The sequence below is a fragment of the Elephantulus edwardii genome, unplaced genomic scaffold, assembly GCF_000299155.1.
Source record: "Elephantulus edwardii isolate Elephantulus edwardi_28Jun2011 unplaced genomic scaffold, EleEdw1.0 scaffold00012, whole genome shotgun sequence".
In the NCBI taxonomy this organism is placed as follows: Eukaryota; Metazoa; Chordata; class Mammalia; order Macroscelidea; family Macroscelididae; genus Elephantulus; species Elephantulus edwardii.
Genome location: NW_006399762.1, coordinates 20,317,346 through 20,333,106, shown reverse-complemented (window position 1 = coordinate 20,333,106; position 15,761 = coordinate 20,317,346). Strand labels below are relative to the sequence as shown.

The window sequence follows — 15,761 nt, the reverse complement described above, 5'->3', positions numbered from 1 at the left end:
TGAGATGTGAGAAGTATGAATGTAGGAAAACTGGACATTACTGTTTAGGAAGAAATGTATTGCACAAATATAGACATACTGGGCATTGGTGATCTGAGAACTAGACCAGGTGCTCACTGTGAGACAGGTTGTCAACTACTCATAAGCAAGTTCAAATTGAAAGTAAAGAAAATGAAACTAAATCCACAAGAACCAATATTTGACCTTGAATCTATAACATCTAAATTTAAAAACCATTTCAAGAATAGATTTGAGACCTTCAATGCTAAGGAACCAAGACCAGATGAACTGTGGGAGGATATAAAAAATATCATCCATGATGAATGCAAAGGTCATTATAAATACAAGGGGGGAAAAAAAAAGAGACCCAGATGGTAATCAGAAGAGACTGTGAATATTACACTAAAGTGTTGAGAACCCAAAGCAAAGGGAAGAAATAAGGAAATTAAGGAGCTGAACAGAGGATTTCAAAGGGCAGCTGTGGAAGACAAAGCAAAGTATCATTAAAAAATGTGCAAAGAGGAAGAGACAGAGAATGAAAAACGATAAAGTCACTTGGCATTTTTTTAAGTTGAAGGTAATGAAGATCAAATTCAAACTTAAGTTGCAATACTTAAAGTGCTATAGACAGAATATTGAGCAATCAAGGATGCATAAAAAGAAAATGGAAGGGATTACAGAGTCACTGTACCAGGATAATTGGCTGACATAGAAGGATTTCATGAAATAGCATAAGACCAAGAGGTAATAATGGTGATGAACTAGGAAGTTCAAGCTGTTCTGAAGGAACTGGCAGAAAAAAAGACCCCAGGAATTGATGGAATACCAATTGACATACTTCAGCAAAAAGATGCTGCTCTCAATTTGCTCACCAGGTTGTGCCAAGAAATCTGGAGGACAGCTTTCTGGCAAACTGCCTGGAAGATGTTTGTATTGATTAATATTCCAAAAAAGGATTATGCCACAGTGTGTGGGAATTATAAAACAAAAATACTGCTAATAATAATCATATTCAGCAAAATCTTGCTGAATCCAAAACCTACTGAAACAGTACATCAACAGAGAACTACTAGATGTATAGGCTGGTTAGAAAGGCCTGTGAGACTAGGGGCATCAGTGCCAATATCATATGGATCTTGGCTGAAAGTAGAAAGTATCAGAAGAATACCTATCTGTGTTTCATTGACTATGGAGACATTTGCCTATGTGGATCACATCAAATTGTGGCTAACCCTGAGAAGAATGAGAATCCCAGAACACCTAATAGTCCAAACATGAAACCTATACTTGGACCAGTTACCAAAATAGAGCAAGAAAATACTGAATGGTGCAAAATCAGGAAAGAAGTGTGTTGGGTATATGTCTGATCTCCATACATTTTCAATCTATATGCAGAAAAGATTGTTCAGAAAGTTAGTCTTTATGAAGAAGAATGTGGCTTCAGAATTGGATGAAGACTCATCAACAACCTGCCATAGGCAGCTAACACAACCTTGCTCCCTGAAACTGAAGAGGACATTCTGAAGCATCTGCTGCGGAAAGTCAAGGACTGTAGTCTTCAATACGGATTGTAGCTGAACATCAGGAAAACAAAGATTCTCACCACTGGACCAATTGGCAGCACCATGATAGATAGAGAAAAGACTGAGATTGTTAACAATTTCAGCTTGCTCATCTCAAAAGATGAATTAAATTATGAAAGTCTGCTTTCAGGGACCTCTAAAGAGTGCTGAAGTGTAAAGACGTCAGTCTAATAATTATGCTGTGTCTGGTCCAGGCCAATGTCTTCACAATTACTTAATATGCATCAGAGAGCTGAACAATGAATAAGGATTACAGAAGAAGAATTGATCCCTTTGAGCTGTGGTGCTGTAGTACAGTATTGAAGATATATGGTCCTCCAAGAGAAAAAACACTTCTGTCCTGAAGAGGGTGAAACCAACTGGAGGCAAGAATTTTAAAGCTCCATCTGACATATTTGGGGCATGTCACCAGGAAGGAACAGTCCTTGGAAAGGATATCATGTTTCAAAGGTTGGATGCAGGAGAAGAATGCCCTGATGAGACGGATTGACACAGTGACTGGCGTAATAGTGGCAGGTATGTAGGAGCTAGTGAGACTGCCTCAGGATAGGACAGGGTTCAGAGCTATTGTTCAGTCACAGGAGACTTGATGGCACATCACAATGGTAACATTAAGTGAGAGAAAACAAGGCCTCAAGATTAGAAAAGAATAAACAAATTAAATGAACAAACAAGTCTGTCTTGAAGGAAGTGCAACTAGAAACCATCTTCGAGGCAAGGAAATGAAAACGTTGTCTCACGAACATTTAGCATGTGATTAGGAGACATCATGTCCTTGGAAAAGTACATCATAATAGTACATCAAAATTGTATCAATATTTGTGATGAATAAATCTCTGAATGTACAAAATACAATAATTCTATTTCTGTCACCAAGTCTGTACTTTCCAAGTACCCTTGATTCTTTATGGTTTTCAACTTTTGTATTCAAATCTCAATTATCATTAACACATTTTATTGGATGTTTTACAAATCTTGGAGTGTGAAATTTGGTAAAGATCTTCATTTTCCTCCTTGGCTTTTGCTGTAGGAGCATATATTTGAATAAGCCTTGTATACATATGGATAATACTCTATCACTCGCAAAATTGTACTTCAAGATCGAATGTGCAATTGTCTTTTTAACGATGAATTCCCTGTGAATGTCTCATTCAAAGTGGCCCAAATCAGTCCAGCTCATCTCATTAACACCTAGAGTGTAAATGTTCATGCATTCAATTTCATTTGTCACAACTATAGTTTTCTGACATTCATACTTCACACATTTTATGTATCAACAATTAAAGGATGATAGATATGGAAAAAGAACACAAATCTGAAGCACATCCTTCATGATTTTAAACTATTCTGTGTTCCCTTTTTCCATTCAGACAATAGCGTTTGATCTAGCTTATGACAATAGCTTATGGCTATAGATTTCATATGAGCACAATTAAATGGTCTAAGGTTCTCGTCTTCTCAATATTAGCCATAATTTGTTATGATTCAGACAGTCAAATGCCCTTGAGTAGTCAATAACACACAAATAGACATTCTGGTATTCTCTGCTTTTAATCAAAATCCATCTGACATCAGCCATAATATCCTTGGCATCATGGTGTCTTCTAAACCCAGCTTGAACTTTTGGAAGTTCCTTGTCATTGTCCTGTTTTATCAGTTCTTGAATTATTTGCAACACTGTTTTGCTTGTACATGATATTTTTTTATAACACCCACATTCTCTTGGGTTATCTTTCTTGTAATGGGAATGATAATGGAAATCTTCTGGTCAGTCAGCCAGTTTTAAAATGTGTATAGGGTCAAAACAATGAAGAATAAGGAAAATATCAAGAAGAGAATTTGACATATTATTCATTTTTTCTTCCAATATTTTTGAGCTGCTGGACCTGGAGGCAATTAGAGTCACAGCACCCAGAAACATGTTTCGGAAACAAGCTGCTGGGACTGGAGGCACAAGAAGGCAGGTAAGACCAAGAGCCACGCAAAGTCACAGCAGCCCAAATGTACACCAGGGAGCTGGAGGCTCAGAGAACCATCTTTACTGGGAACCAGATTATGGACAGAAGTGACTGGAGCCAGATTCACCATATTAGAGAGCTTAGTTATAAGTCTAACCTATGGATGATCTTGACTTCGATATGTATAAATTTGCTTGTTTACCATTTGCTCTTTTGGGCATAGCTCTTATTTGTGAGTTGCTGTACTTTTTAGGAGCCCTCAAACTAAGACTAAGAAAAGAGACTGGTATCCATTCCTGAAACAACAGGTCTTCGAAAACTATATGAACAATAGTATACACTTGGTGTTGCTAGGTGCTGTTGAGTCAAGTATGATTCATGGTAAGTCTATAAACAATAGATCTGAATTCTGTTCTATCCAGTGTCATCCTCACCGTCTTTGATACTCTTGAGCCCTTTACTGCAGTCACCACGTTGCTTCATCTTGACTAGTGTTGCCTATTGGATGTAGCACTGGAGGATATTGGGAAACATAAAAATGAGGAAAAATTGCAAACAGGCTTTAATAATTGTATATGGAACTTAAGAAGAATGGATGTATAAAAATTGCACATGGTTACAAATGAAATGGAACACATAAATATTGGCATACTAGGCACTTGCAAGCTGCCAGCTGTTGGCATGGGTCGCTTCAAATCAAATAATCCTCTCGCCTAGGAATGACAAAGTGAAGGAAATGGGGTTGCATTTATAGTAAAAAAAATGCCATTTCTAGATTTATCCTACATTGAACATTGTGAGTGACAGAATACTATCCATATGCATACAAGAAAGATCTGTTAATACCACTGTCATTCAAATATACGCACCAAATAATGCTCAAAAAGAGGAAATAGAAGACTTCTACTAACCTTTTTAAAAATTATTTTTATCTTACAATCTTACATTGTTTTGAATACAAAATTTGTGTACATTGTGTTTCTCACATTCCCCATTATGTTTCATACCATCATTGATGTCATATTTTATGAAATTAATCACCATTGATCTATGAGCACTATTGTCCCATCTTTTCAGGTCCTTACTGAACCTTTCCTAATCCCTTCATCTTCCCCCTACCGCCCAACAAACTCTGCAACCTCAGAATTTCCTTCCCTTCCTATCCTCAGTCCCCCACTTCTTTTCTGTTTCCTCTTTAGAATTTTGTACACATCTTACTTGTGATCCTTATCTATTTTTACAGTAATGGTCTTTTCTACATCTATTGGCAGGATCCTGTGGTTCTTGTTTTTTGCTTTGTTAATGTGATAAAGTATTTTCGTTTTCTTACATTGGAGCATCTTTGCGTATCCGTTATGAATCACACCTGGTCATGATGAATTATTTTTTTGGATGTGCTATGGGAGCTCTTGTGGCCTAGAAGCTGTACTACAATCCCAAAGGCACAGTTCAAGGCCACAAGCTTACTGTGAAGGGAAAAAATGGGCTATCTTCTTATATACAATTAACTAACTGCCTATGAAAACACACCAATGGGTCAGCTATGGGTCAGTTCCAACTGGATTGTGCACTGCCACAATAATTGGATTCTATTGGTCAGGATTTTGTTAACGGTTTTTGCATCTATACTCATGGGAGATATAGTCTATAGGTTTTTTGGTTTTGATTTTTTTGGTAATATCTTTGCCTGGTTTTGGTATAAGGGTTATACTTGATTCTTAGAAGGACTCTGGAAGTGTTTATTCTTTTTCTAGTTTTTAAAAGAATTTAAGAGGATTTGTTCTATATCTTCTCTAAAAGTTTTGTAGAATTCAGCCATCTGGACCAAGATTTTTTTTAGGGAGTCTTTTAATATCCTGTAATTTCTTCTTCTCTTCTGGGTCTGTTCAAATGCTCTACATCTGTCCATGTCAATCTGTGTACAGGGTGGGTTTTAAGGAATTTGTTCATTTTCTCTGGATTTTCAAATGTATTGGAGCATGTTGTTGTTTTTGTATACTGTTTGGTTGGAACCAGTCCATAGAGGACCCTCTGTTGGGTTTTCAGAGGCACTTAATCTCAGGGGGGAGATTGCCAATTCTTTTTTAGTGGAGCAGCTGGTGGATGGATTTGGAACACATGTCTTTGGGACTGCAGTGTGGCGCTTCTCATAATATTCTCATATTATTGAATTTTTTCCATCTGGTTTGGTTGTGATGGAACTCTCTCATTTCTTATTTAAGTAATTTGTGTCTTCTCTTTATTTGTTAGATTTGCCAACGTTTTGAAGGTTTAGGGTTTTTCCCCCCCTCTATCTTATTGACTTTCCAAAGAACCAGTTCTTGATCTTGTTGATGGTTTCAATTGGTTTTCTGTTTTCTAACTCATTGATTTCAGCTCTTGTCCTTTTAATTTCCTTTCTTCTAGAGGCTATGCTATCTAGGTCTTTCAATATATTGCCCATAGCATCTTTCAATATTGTGACACAAAGCTTAAATTTGTTTTCTAGTTCTTTCAGTTTGAGAAATGCAGAGCAAGTTCTTTCCTTTTTATTCTCTAATTCCAGCTCTCTGCATATTTCATTATAATAATTTACTTTGTCTACTCAGGCTGCCTTTTTAAATCATCTGTTCTGTTCTTGCTCTTGGACATGTTTTCCTTTAGGTCTTGCTTTCTATGCTCCAGTGCAATCTTTAGAGTCTCTTTTGGCATCCATTTTGATTTTTTTTCTTTCTCCTCCATTTTTGTAATGACTTTTTCCTCTCTTCATGAATGATATTCTTGATATTATCTCACAACTCATCTATCTGGTCTTCTGTCATTGGTGTTCAATGTCTCAAACCTATTCTTAAGATAATAATGAAATTCCAATGGAATTGATTCATACAAATGATTTCTTCCATAAATGCAGTCAATCTGATTCCTATGCAGCCCATCAGATGAAATCCACATGTAGAGTCATCTTTTCTGCCTTTTAGAAAAAGTATTTGCAATGAATAAAATCATTGTAAATACAAAATTCAGTCATTTAATTTCCAGCTTCATTTCTATCACCAAGATCATATTTTCTAACCACCGTTCCTTCTTCACTATTTCCTATGTTTGCATTCCAGTTACTGATTATCATTAATGAATCCTGATTGCATGTTTGGCCTATTTCAGGCGGCAAAATTTGATAAAAGTTCTCAATTTCTTCCTCTTTACCTCTAGATGTAGAAGCATATATTCAAAAGAAGATGGAAAAAATACACAGAGTCACTGTACCAGAAAGAATTGATTGACACTGATAAATTTCAGGAACCATCATATGAACAGTAACCAATAGTAATGAAGGAAGAAGTTGAAGCTTCATTGAAGGCATTGGCAAAAATAAGGCCCCAGGAATTGATGGGAGATGCAGCCTTGGATACACTCACCAGACCATCATCCCAGGAAATATGGACGACAGCTGTCTGGCCAATGGATTGGAAGAGGTCCATATTTGTTCTCAGTCCAGGAAATCTGATCCAACTGAATGTAGGAATTATCAAACAATGTAATTATTATTACATGCAAGCAAAATAATGCTTAAGATCTTTCAAAAGTGGCTGGGACAGTGCATAGATAAGAAACTGCCAGAAGTTAAGCAGGATTTAGAAGAGGTAGTGGCACCAGGGATATCATTGCTGATGTCAGCTGTATCCTGAATGAAAGTACAGAATACCAAAATAGTGTGTTTTTTGTGCTTTATTGACTGAGCAACTGTGCACATTGAGAAGAATGAGAATCCCAGAGCACTTGGTTGTGCCCATAAAGAATTATACATGGATCAGGAAGTTGTTGTGTGAATGGAGTAGCAGAGCACTTCATGGTTTGGAATTGGGAAGGAAGTGTGTCTCAGGGTTGTATTCTCTATCCATATCTGTTCAATCTACATTCTGTCCAAATTATCCAAGAAATTGTACTCTGTGAAGAGGAGTGTGGCATCAGGATTGGAGGGAAGCTCATCAATAACCTGTATTATGGAGATGACACAACCTTACTTGCTGAAAGCGAGGAAGATTGAAGCACTTGTTGCAGATGATCAAGGAATGCAGCCTCTGTAAAGACTGCGTCTCAATCTCAAGAAAACAAAGATTCTTGCCATTTTTCAATAGGCAGTGTCATGATGTATGAGAAGAGATAGAAGTGTCTACAGCTTCATCTTGCTTGGACACACAATTAACACCATCGATATGAGCAGCCAGGAAATAAAGAGACACATTGCACTGGGAAAATCTACAGTTAGGGACCTTTTAAAATTATTGAGGAGTAGTGATGTCAGTTTGAGGACTAATATGCAAGTGATTCAGGCCATAGCTTCCCAATTACTAGCTATGCATTCGAGACCTGGACAATGAATAAAGATTACAGAAAAAGAATTGATACCTTTGAGCTGTTGTGCTGGAGAAGAGCACTGTACATCCAATGGACTGACAAGAGAGTGAACATCCATGTCTTAGAGATGGTACATCTGAAGTGCTCTTTTAAGGCAAGAATGATGAGGCTTCACCTCATATACTTTGAACATGCTTCTAGGAGGTGCTATTCTTTGGAGGGGGACGATGCTGGGAAGGGTGGAGGGTTGGCGAAGGAGAGGAAGACCCTTAACCAGGTGGATTGACAATGTGACTGCTGCAATGGGCTCCTGTGTGTTGGGAAGTGTGAGGATGGATGGTGCAGAGCAGAACAGTGCAGATCTTTCGTTCATATGGTTGTTATGAGTTGTACTCGACTCAATGGCACCTAACAACAACAGTAGAGGCTATGGGTTTAGATTGTTGTTCTTTTGCTATATAGTCCGTTATGTTAGGTCATTAAATTGGCCTTTTATTTTTAATGTATTTGATTATTGCCATGGGTTGTCCTCCAAGGACTATCAGCTGTATCTCACATGCTTTGCCATTTTGTATTTATTTCATTATACTTTCTTTTGAAAAATTATTTAATGTCCTTTTTTGAAAATTCCTTCTATTACCCAATAATCTTCTAGCATGGTGTTATTTATCTTCTACCTTGGTAGTATTGTCAGTTTTACCCCCTTGTTATTAATTTCTAGTTCTTTGGCCTTGTGGTCTAACAGATACGCTGTATTATTTCAACTTTTTTTTAAAATCTGCTTTGTGTTTTAACATGTGATCAATTCCGGAGAATGTACCAAATGAACTTTAGAAGAAAGTTAATTTATTTTTGTTATAGCACAGTACCCTGAATACATCCACAGGATTATTGTATACATTTGATTGTATAGGTTATATATATGTACGTGTGTGTGTATATATATATATATATATATATATATATATAACATTTGTTTAGTTTCTTTTGAGTTGACCTATCCTTTTGAGGTTTTTTGGTTGTGGGTTTGTTTGTTTGTTTGTTTGTTTGTTTTTTTTTTTAGTTCATTCTGCTCCTCTTTTTCTCTTAATTGGTGCATTTAGTCCATTTACTTGAAATGTTGACAGACCAGGCTTTATCACTGTTGTTTTACTGTGTTTTGCTTCTCTTTACTATGGTCCATCTACTCTCCTTTGGTGTCTCTGTGTGAAGCATTCCCTTTAGAATTTCTTGTAGCATAGGTCTGTTTTCACAAATCCCTAGAGTTCCTGTTTTTCTGCAAATAATCTAGTTTCTTCTTCCTAATTGATGGTGAGCTTTGGTGGGTTCAGGATCCTTAGCTCGTAATTGTTTTCTTCCAGCCTTCTGTGAATGCCATCTCATTGTCTTCTTGCTCTCCTGGTTTCTGCTGAGAAATCAGGATTTAGTCTAATTGGTTCTCCATTGTACATGACTTTTGGTTTTTCTTGCACTGCTTTTAGTAGTCTGTCCTTAGATTTTGGAGACTTTTACTGTGATTTTTCCTTTTTTAATATGGTATATTTCATTAATTTGCATTTCATCTTTGTACCGGGGCCCTGCTAATCTTCTCTGTATCATCCCAATATTAGTATATGTGCTGCTGAAGCAAGTACACTATGCTATGTTTAGATGTTTTTCTTTGGGAATCCGGTCTGTTTGCTGTTCACTGAATGTGGATTTTCTAACTCTTGATAATGCCTGAGAAGTTATTATAGTATTTCTTCCAAAATTTTCTCACTGCTTTCCCTGCCTCTCTTGTTTTTAGATTCCATAATCATGTATGCTAGGTTTGTTTTGGTGTTGGATTTTGTTTGTTTTTTAAATCATCCTACTTTATTCTAATATTTTCAATATTTTACTTCCATTTCCTGTTTTCCCGTTTAGTATGTTCTCATTGAAGCTCTTGTCTTCCAGCTCACTGAGTCTCTGTTTAGTTTCTTCTGTTCTGCTTTTTTCCTCCCTGCATTTTGGTCTTGATATTCTAGATTGCATTTTCATGCATTTGTGCTTTTTGAAGAACTTTGTTGGCTGTACCTTCTCTGTCTTGTGATGATTTTATAAGTTCTTGCATACAAGCAATACCCTGCTGCATATTATCAAAAAATCACAAGAAGAGTACATTGACAAAGAACTGCCAGATATGCAAGCTGGGTTTAGAAAAGGCCATGTCAGGGACTTCACAGGCAATGTCAGACAGATACTGGCTGAAAACGGTAGAAGGTCTATCTGTGTTTCATTGACTATGCAGAGGCATTTGACTGTGTGGTTCACAACAAGAAAGGTGTATATCAGAGAGTAATTATTTTTCTGCACATTTTCAAGGAAATACTACACAGTTTAAAATCATTTAAAAAGTATGTCAGGGATGAAAAACATGTTTGTGTTTTATAGACTATGCAAAGATATTTGAATGTGTGGATCATGAAGAAGAAAGTGGCAAAAGTATTGGAGGAAGATATCAACAACATGCATTATGAAGATTACACAACCTTGCTCACTGAAACCAAGGAGGACTTAACGAATTTGCTGTATAACATCAAGGACTGTGGCCTTCAATATGGATTATATCTCAACATCAAGAAATCAAAGATTCTCACCACACACTGATAGATGGTATCACTTCTGTTATATGGATAATGGATTGAGGTTATTAATTATTTCATCTCGATTGGATCCACAATCACCTTTCTTGGCACCAGAAGCCAGGAAATTAAAAGAGGAGTTACACTTAGAAAATTTTATGTCAAGGATCTCTTCAGAGTGCTAAAGATAAACTATATCAGTATAGAAACTGAAATGTGCCTGCTCTAAGCCATAGTCTTCTCAATTGCTTGCTGTGATCAGAAGGACTGGATAATAAGTAAGAATGACCAAAGAATTGATGCCTTTGAGTTGTGGTGCTGAAAAAGTTTATTGAAGATGCCATGGATTTCCAAGAGAACTAACAGGTCTGTGCTTAAGATGACTAAACTAGTTTTCTACTTTGAAGCAAGGATTTGGAAGTTCCATCACACATACTTCAGGCATGTCACCAGAAGGACTCAGTCCTTGGAAAAGGACATCATTCCTGGAAGGGTAAAGGGTCAGCATGGAAGAGGAAGACCCTGAGTGAGATGGCTTGACACAGTCACTGGCAAGGAAAACAGTTGTATCAGAGATAGTTAGCTTGGCTCAGGGAGAGCAAAGTTAAGAGACTTTTAAAAAAAAATACAGTTGTTTAGACTCATTGTCAACTCAATGGTACATAACAAGTTGTTTTTATTGTTGTTATATGTCATCGAGTTGCCTGTGACAACAGCCCTAAACTCTGTTCTATCGCTTGTCAATTTTATTGTCTCCAGCACACCTATTTCATTACCCCAGGTACTGGATCAATCCATCTCATTGAGGGTCTTCCTCTCTTGTGCTGTCCCTCCACCCTCCCAAGCATGACATCCCTCTCCAGGGACTGATCCTCCTTGCAACATGTCCAAAGTATGTCAGATGAAGCTTCAGAATCCCTGCCTACAAGTAGAAGCCTGGCTTCACCCTTCCCAGAACAAACTTGTTTGTTCTTCTAGCAGTCCATGGTATTTTCAATACTCTTCTCTAGCACCACAGCTTAAAGGCATCAACTCTCCTTCTATCATCCCTAGTCATTGTCCAACTCTCTGATGCATAGTAAATAATTGCAAAGACCATGGCCTGGATCAGGTGAACCTTAGTCTCTAGACTGATACTGTGGCTCTTCAGTACTTTGGAGAGGTCTCTGATAGCAGACTTTCCCAATGCAATCCATCTTTTAATTTCCTGTCTGCTGTTAACAAGAGTGTTGATTGTAGATGTGATGGCATTACTTTATGTGGAAGAGATACAATAATGAAGGAGATGATTTGCCTAAACTCATGGAGCTCATATTCCCTTGAGAAAAAAGAATCAAGGAAAGGACAAGTAAATTAACAAATAATAATCAGTGCAGTAGTTATAAATGCTGTAAATACTATAGTTAGGAATAAATGACTTTAAAATCACTGAAGGAGATATTTTAGATAGTGAAGAAATGAGAAAATATTGCAATTGTCTAAGATTTTATTTGAATCCGCTATTAATGTCCATAAAATTAACAGTCATGATACCAAACATGTTGCATTGTGTAAGTCCCTCTAATGACTAAAGGAAACTTGACCCACACCATAGTATTTTCATTCATCTCCTATACATATACTGATTCTGGTGCTTAGGACATCTGGAATTGTGCTGCTTACCCAAAGACTGTGTGGATCATAACAAACTGTGGCTGACTCTGAGAAGAATGGGAATCACAGAACACTTGATCATGCTAATGCGAAACCTATACTTGGACCAGAAGGCAGTCGTCAGAACAGAGCAAGGGAACACTGCATGGTTCAAAATTGGGAAGGGCGTATGCCAGGGATGCATCCTATCTCCATACCTTTTCAACCTATATGCAGAACAGATTCTCCGGGAGGCTGGGCTCTATGAGTAGAAATATGGGGTCAAGATTGGTGGACTATTTATCAACAGTCTGCGTTATGCAGATGACACAACCCTGCTGGCTGAAACTGAAGAGGACCTGAAGCACCTGCTGCAGAGTTTCAAGGACGGCAGCCTACAATATGGATTGAGGCTCAATGTCAAGAAGACAAAGATTCTCACCACTGGACCAATTGGCAGCATCAGGATGGATGGTGAAGAGATTGAGATTGTACACAGCTTTAGCTTGCTTGGCTCCACAGTCAACACTCTTGGCACCAGTAGCCAGGAAATTAAAAGGTGCATTGCCATGGGAAAGTCTGCTGTTGGGGACCTCTCCAAAGTACTGAAGAGCAATGTTGTCTCTCTGGAGACTAAGGTGCGTCTGATACAGGCCATGGTCTTTGCAATCACTTGTTATGCATCAGAGAGTTGAACAATGACCAAGGAGGATAGAAGGAGAGTTGATGCCTTTGAACTGTGGTGCTGGAGAAGAGTGTTGAGAATACCATGGACTGCTAGGAAAACAAACAGATTTGTCCTGGAGAGGGTTAAACCGGGTGGCTCCTTGGAGGCAAGGATTCTGAGGCTCCGTCTAACTTACTTTGGACATATTGTGAGGAGAGACTGGTCCTTGGAGAAGGACATCATGCTTGGGAGGGTGGAGGGACAGCGCAGGAGAGGAAGGCCCTCTATGAGGTGGATTGATTCAGTGACTGGGATAATCGGGATGGGAGTGTCAGAAACAGTGCGATTGGCACAGGACAGAGCAGAGTTTAGGGCTGTTGTACATAGGGTCGCTATGAGTCACAAGCGACTCGATGGCACATAACAACAACAACCCAAAGACATGAGATTTGAATCCACTAGCTGCTTCATTGTGAGAACTATCTCCTCTAGTGTAATTTATCACCTCTGAAAACCCACAGGATGTCAGCTATGTGTCCATTCTAACTTGATACCTATAAATTGAATTAGGTTTATATTCATATTCAAACTGTAGAGTGAATAGAAAAAATATCAAAGGATTGATGCAAATAAATTATGGTGTTGGTGAAGAATATAAAATATTGGTTAGGTGAAGAATATTAAATATGGAATGACAAGTGAAGGAGTATGTATATCTTAGATGGAGTGTATCCAGAGAGCTTCTAGAAGTGAGATTATTAAAACATATCTCACTTTGTATATGCAGTTAGGAAGGAACAGTTCCTGGAAGAAGATATCATACTTACCATTTATTTTTCTTTGTGTTTGTTTCGTTTTAAAGCAAGCAGGTCAATGCCATATATCCACGGGTGCAAGCTGGTTGGACAATAGAGCGTTCAGGAGTGGAGCAGAGAAGGGAGCTCTCTCTCCCAGTCTGAGCCAGGTGGGTGGATAGTCTATCTGGCGTGGTTCCCAAGTGTCTGGCTGTCAGTACTCGGCTGACAGTGTTGAGGCCAAGTGGCAGCACTGTCCTCCTCTGGGGGCAAGGTGGTGGTGGCAGCCGAGAGCCTTCAGGCCTTGCTCTCCTCCACTTTGACCGGGCGAGGCTTGGTTGCTCTGGTTCGTTTCATCTGGGAGGCAGCCGAGGGGGCCTCTTGTAGCTTCATAGGTCCCAGGCTGGGCTTTTCATCCATTTGTTGCTTTGCCTGTAGGTCTGTGGTAATGGCATGGAGCTTCCTGAAGCAAAATTCTGTTTACTGTCGGCAAAGTGGAAGCCCTTCATCTCCATCTGAGAGGACTCTCTGCTGGTGTTAAGGACTGAAGGCTGGGACCCAAGTGGAAGAACTCTTCTTGGGGGTCCAGCAGAGAGGCTTGGCCCCTGGGCAGCTGGATGGACTGTGGCAGGATCAATGGCTGCTGACCAGACCCGTACCGAGGCAGAGGCAGCTGGGAGCCAGGCAGCGGCATTGTCAACTGTGGGAGTTGAGAGTCCAAAATCTGGGAGGCGCCTAGGTTGGCAGCCTGGCCGAGCTGCCCCTCATAGACCAGAGCTTGGTTTCCGCTCATTGGCTGGTAAGGAGAGCCAGACTGGGGCTTCACCATCTCCACGGGCTGCATGCCTGGAAACGCTGAGTAGGGAGGCTCCAAGGCTGTGCCTCCAGAGAGGATCGTGGTGCTGGGTGGAGACAGGCTGGGGTGCATGTACACCCGAGATCTGAAAGGGCTGTAAGGAGCTGAAGATCTCCTGAGATTGGGAGACAGGAAGCCCCCCTCTCACCTCTCAATCCAAGCTGAGCTTGAGCCTGAAGAGATGTGTGAAGGGAAATTGGAATATGCTGGGCAGCGGCAGCCTGTTGGTAACTCTGCTGCTGAGGTATCGTTTAAGAAGAGAACCAGTGAAAAATATGAAGTTCTCAAAAAAGTCACTACTATACTGCATTGAAACAGATAAGGGCGAAAACTGTTTAAAAGGGATATGTGATTAGATAATTTTGTCATGACAGGAGTCCAGAGTGAAGGGTGCATAGTGGAGTGGACCTAGGGGAGGGTTTGTAAAACAATGAAAGAATTTTTCTTTTACTTTTCCAAGAAGGTAGTGTACTCGGGGGAAGGTTCGGGAGGGGAGAAAAGCTTAACAATGAATGAATGGAAACCTAAAGTCTCTGTAAATTTTCACTGAAATTGATAATAAATTTTTAAAAAAAAGTCACTATTCACTGTGGAGTACTGAACGAAGTAATCAATAGAGGAAGATAATGAATAACTTTTTACACTATAATAAGTAATGTGGAAAATAATTTAAGACATATGATTAATATTTTGAGAAACAATTCTCTAGTTCCTCTGTGGATAATCTGGAGTGTGAAGATAAAGTGGGGAGTGTCATGGGGAAGTTATTCCAATAGTTCAGACGAACAATTTTGAGTATTTGGCATAAGTAACAATCTTAGAAAAGTAAACTAAACAAGGAATGTTTTTTCAAAGAGAACAGAAAATACTGAGAAATTGGAAGCAAAGAGATGCATGATATCAACACTTACATAAACCTTAAATAAAGAAACAGCATGGCATTGATACAGAGATAGAAAAAGAAAAAAAAAAAACACTGGTGAAACAGGGCCCTGAAACCAAGTACATGCAGAAACTTAATACACTGCAGAGGTGGCATGACAAATTGTAAAGTAACAGAAGAAATAAATCCAAATATCTTACATGAGAAAAGAAAGTTCAATCTCATGTATAATAAAGGAAGTAGGCAGTCCAGTTGCTCAATGTCTTATCAGCGGGATTTTTCTATAGAGAAGTAATATGCTCTTTCTTAAATTTTAAGGGTCATTCTCTCTGCTCCACTAAAAAGTAATGTAGGATTGAAGAAAGGTCAAGGGTCAAAATTGTTTTCAGGAACTTAAAGGATACAGGAAACTAAATTCTTACAACAATAGTGTAAAAAGCCATTATTAAT

At 38.7% G+C, this 15,761-nt stretch overlaps 1 pseudogene; it reads right to left on the bottom strand.

The window, feature by feature from the left end:
• Window positions 1-13,961: 13,961 nt before the first annotated feature.
• On the bottom strand, window positions 13,962-14,676 carry LOC102844950 (annotated as a pseudogene).
• Window positions 14,677-15,761: the final 1,085 nt, after the last annotated feature.